The sequence below is a fragment of the Schistocerca cancellata genome, unplaced genomic scaffold (assembly GCF_023864275.1).
Source record: "Schistocerca cancellata isolate TAMUIC-IGC-003103 unplaced genomic scaffold, iqSchCanc2.1 HiC_scaffold_230, whole genome shotgun sequence".
Classification (NCBI taxonomy): domain Eukaryota; kingdom Metazoa; phylum Arthropoda; class Insecta; order Orthoptera; family Acrididae; genus Schistocerca; species Schistocerca cancellata.
Genome location: NW_026046252.1, coordinates 37501 through 42500, shown reverse-complemented (window position 1 = coordinate 42500; position 5000 = coordinate 37501). Strand labels below are relative to the sequence as shown.

Below are 5000 nucleotides of genomic sequence, written 5' to 3'. Positions count from 1 at the left end.
TCCACTCCTGGTGGTGCCCTTCCGTCAATTCCTTTAAGTTTCAGCTTTGCAACCATACTTCCCCGGAACCCAAAAGCTTTGGTTTCCCGGAGGCTGCCCGCCGAGTCATCGGAGGAACTGCGGCGGATCGCTGGCTGGCATCGTTTATGGTTAGAACTAGGGCGGTATCTGATCGCCTTCGAACCTCTAACTTTCGTTCTTGATTAATGAAAACATACTTGGCAAATGCTTTCGCTTCTGTTCGTCTTGCGACGATCCAAGAATTTCACCTCTAACGTCGCAATACGAATGCCCCCCGCCTGTCCCTATTAATCATTACCTCGGGTTCCGAAAACCAACAAAATAGAACCGAGGTCCTATTCCATTATTCCATGCACACAGTATTCAGGCGGGCTTGCCTGCTTTAAGCACTCTAATTTGTTCAAAGTAAACGTGCCGGCCCACCCAGACACTCAATAAAGAGCACCTTGGTAGGATTTCAACGGGGTCCGCCTCGGGACGCACGAACACGCACGAGGCGGTCGCACGCCTTCGGCTCGCCCACCGGCAGGACGTCCCACGATACATGCCAGTTAAACACCGACGGGCGGTGAACCAACAGCGTGGGACACAAATCCAACTACGAGCTTTTTAACCGCAACAACTTTAATATACGCTATTGGAGCTGGAATTACCGCGGCTGCTGGCACCAGACTTGCCCTCCAATAGATACTCGTTAAAGGATTTAAAGTGTACTCATTCCGATTACGGGGCCTCGGATGAGTCCCGTATCGTTATTTTTCGTCACTACCTCCCCGTGCCGGGAGTGGGTAATTTGCGCGCCTGCTGCCTTCCTTGGATGTGGTAGCCGTTTCTCAGGCTCCCTCTCCGGAATCGAACCCTGATTCCCCGTTACCCGTTACAACCATGGTAGGCGCAGAACCTACCATCGACAGTTGATAAGGCAGACATTTGAAAGATGCGTCGCCGGTACGAGGACCGTGCGATCAGCCCAAAGTTATTCAGAGTCACCAAGGCAAACGGACCGGACGAGCCGACCGATTGGTTTTGATCTAATAAAAGCGTCCCTTCCATCTCTGGTCGGGACTCTGTTTGCATGTATTAGCTCTAGAATTACCACAGTTATCCAAGTAACGTGGGTACGATCTAAGGAACCATAACTGATTTAATGAGCCATTCGCGGTTTCACCTTAATGCGGCTTGTACTGAGACATGCATGGCTTAATCTTTGAGACAAGCATATGACTACTGGCAGGATCAACCAGGGAGCTGCGTCAACTAGAGCTGAGCAGCCGGCCGCCCGGGAGTGTGTCCCGGGGGCCCGCGCGAACACGCAAGCGTCCGCTCAATTATTCTGCAAACAGGAGGAGGCTGAGCTCCCCTGCACAATACACCTCGAAACCCTCTCAGGTCCCGGCGGCGCGCAGCGCCGTCCTAAGTACTTGGTCGGGTTCGAGAGAGGCGCAATCGCCCGGAGTTAGGCGAGTAGACGCTTTAGGTGCGACCACCCGTGCTCCCAACTGAGCTTGCCGCTGCCGACAGAGGCCCGGGAGCGTGCTGTCGTGGCATTGCCGGCGGGAGACAACACGCGCCACCTACGGTGACCGGCAGCTCCAACGCCAGCGCCACAGAAGGGCAAAGGCCCCACGTGGGTGCCGAAGCGAACTCTCCCAGCACAGCGCACGTGCCAACACGTCTGCACAACTGCGATACAAACCACCAGCGAGAACCGCTGGGGCGACCGAGCAGCAGACGGCGTCGCGGCGCCGAGTGCCGGGCGGCGGCGCATCCTCAACGCACACAGTCCTCAATCGGACCAGCACACTGCAGATGTCCACCGCGCTTCGCACCGGGCCGGCGAGGACCCACTTTGGCTGCACGGCGCCGCGCGCAGGGTGCCCCGGCGCGCAGCTGCGCCGCCTGCCGCGTCCGTCGGCCGGCGCGCCTGCCACTGGGCGCCCCCACCAGCCGGCTGTAGCGCGTGCGCCCACGCACCGCGCGGCCAGCACGCCGGGCGGCCCCCCCCTCACCGGCCGGGGACAGTCCCACCCACCCACAGCCGCGTATCGCTTCACACCCAGATCCACATTCACGTTCATTGGTGTGGTGGGTATCGCTGACACAACCGCGTCATAGCTGTACCGATCGTTGCCCTCACAGATGTACCTCCAGCAAGATCAACCGCACCACAACGGGTTACCAGTTGTTCATTTGCGTAACGTCACCAGTAAACGTACACGTCCACGTCCATCCCCGTTTGCAAAGTCAACTATTATTGCATGCCTGCCTGTCAGGTGTCAAGACACACTACATCCGCTCACATCCACGCAACAAAATGTGCCCGACTAGAGGGCACGTGGAAGGTGCCCCGTACGTATGCGATGTCCATTGCGCGACGAACTGTCAACCGGCCTCTGTAGCATGTCGCAGATGTGGAACGCGGGACACCGTGCTATCACATTGTGTGAGAAGAGACTACTATGTCTGCATACACGCGCCACTACATGAACAGACGGCTCATGCTGATCGCCATCCACTGCGTCCATTACTCCCACACGTCTCTATGGCGTACCACACTGCAATACAGCTGTTATGGGGAGATGACACGTAGCTGTGTACACAACATTCTGAGCGGGTTGCGGTTGGACAACAATACATTAATGTAACGTGTCATATGCCATTTACAGAGCAGGTTAAGGCACAACGTGGGTTAGGTTAAGGCACAACGTGGGTTATGTTAAGGCACAACGTGGGTTATGTTAAGGCACAACGTGGGTTAGGTTAAGGCACAACGTGGGTTAGGTTAAGGCACAACGTGGGGTAGATTGCGGCACAACTTGGGGTAGATTGCGGCACAACTTGGGGTAGATTGCGGCACAACTTGGGGTAGATTGCGGCACAACTTGGGGTAGATTGCGGCACAACTTGGGGTAGATTGCGGCACAACTTGGGGTAGATTGCGGTACAACTTGGGGTAGATTGCGGTACAACTTGGGGTAGATTGCGGTACAACTTGGGGTAGATTGCGGTACAACTTGGGGTAGATTGCGGTACAACTTGGGGTAGATTGCGGTACAACTTGGGGTAGATTGCGGTACAACTTGGGGTAGATTGCGGTACAACTTGGGGTAGATTGCGGTACAACTTGGGGTAGATTGCGGTACAACTTGGGGTAGATTGCGGTACAACTTGGGGTAGATTGCGGTACAAATTGCATTACATTGCGGTGCAAATTGCGTTACATTGCGGTGCAAATTGCGTTAGGTTAAGGTGCAACACAGGTTAGGTTAAGGTGCAACACAGGTTAGGTTAAGGTGCAACACAGGTTAGGTTAAGGTGCAACAGAGGTTAGGTTAAGGCGACATAGGTTAGGTTAAGGTGCAAGATGGGTTAGGTTAAGGTGACATAGGTTAGGTTAAGGTGACATAGGTTAGGTTAAGGTGACATAGGTTAGGTTAAGGTGACATAGGTTAGGTAAGGTGACATAGGTTAGGTTAAGGTGACATAGGTTAGGTTAAGGTGACATAGGTTAGGTTAAGGTACAAACTGGGTTGTGTTTTGGTACACATTGCGTTGTAGTACAGTACACGTTAGGTTTGGGTACGGTACACATTGTGGTATGGGATGGCGTGTTGGTGGGGGGGGGGGGGGGGCGGGGCGAGGTTCGTTCATATTGACCGTAGGAAGTGGATGCCCGAGGCAGCGTCAGTGTGTCAAAGGAGGTATGTCACGTTGGGATGCGCTTTTCGGTAGTGAGAGGGGGCGCGCCGTGTCCGAGGTTGCGGCAGACCTGTGTGTTTCATTCCTGCCAGTGTGTTTGTTCTGTAAGACGAGGCAGTGTGGTGATGTTGGGTGCACCCCTGTGTGGGACATGTGTGGGTGTTGGTGGCTTATCTGAGCAATTGTGGTTGTCGGACGAGTGGGATATTCTGTTTTATGATTGGACCTCGTGGCCTGGTTATCATAGTCTGGTTGGTGTACTGTGGCGGATAGGATGCACCGGACGTTGGTCCATGGTGGTGCTTAATTATTGCATCTGTGTCTGTTACAGGCAGAGAGTAGTGTGTGATAGAGTGTGTGGGTGACGTGTGGTTCCTTTTGTTTGCACAGACGTTCAGCATGTATAGGGGCATTTGCGTATTTGATCTATCTATGTGGGCCTGCATAGTTTACTGAGCAGTGCTGCGAGGTGACTGAACTACGAGCGACGTACTCATTTACAGCGGAATGGTTGCCTTCTACCAAAGATGGCGTATCGACTCTACGACAGCGTTGGCACCGCAGGAAGCGGTGTCGTAAAATGGCCCCCACACCGTCATCGTTGTGCGGGGTAGTGACCGTCTATATTGTGAGAGGAGTCCTGTTTGCCACTGGGCGTGGGGTCTCGCGTCCTGCGGTTCAGTGCCCCCAGGGAAGCGCGCGGACGTGGTGCTGCTGCTGCTGTAGCAAGCGAGCTACTTAGAGCATGTATAGGGACAGCGGGAATATGGCATATTGGATATAACTCTTCATGAAACGCATGATATAGGGGTGGATTGCACGTTACGAGTGCGGGAAGAGTCCGCCGTTCATCCGCTGGAGTTGCGATTTGGGCGGTTGGGGTGGGGCACTTGCGGGTGCGGGTGCGAGTGGAGTGGAGCGGAGCGATGATCGGTCGACGACTTCGTGCGGCGCAGGCACTGGCGTTGGGGCTCCTGTGGTGGACAGATGATGCAGGCTTTGTGGGTGGCGTCGGAAAATGGGCACTGTGGGCCCTAGCGATGTCGTCGTCGGCTTGTCGTCTCATAGATGGCAGTATCGTCGGTGCAGCAGGCCATGTTGCGGGAGACCTGCAGATGGCGGTATTTTTGGTGGTGCGCTCGACATGGTGGACGTAGTGTCGTCCGATTCGCGTAGATGGAGCTATTGCATGTGGTTTCGTCACATTGTCATAGATGGCGGTGCCGTGTTTTGGAGGTATGGTTGGCGTAGTTTCGTTCGATTCCTGTAGATGGAGGTGT

The 5000-nt window shown here is 54.7% G+C and overlaps 1 non-coding gene across 1 annotated transcript in view; it reads right to left on the bottom strand.

Moving 5' to 3' along the window:
• LOC126112858 (small subunit ribosomal RNA) overlaps positions 1–1268 on the bottom strand; it is a 1907-nt gene extending 639 nt beyond the window's left edge. Inside the window, exon 1 of the ribosomal RNA XR_007524594.1 lies at positions 1–1268. This exon is cut by the window's left edge and continues 639 nt beyond it. This is a non-coding gene — a ribosomal RNA (small subunit ribosomal RNA).
• Between the last annotated feature and the right edge of the window lie 3732 nt (positions 1269–5000).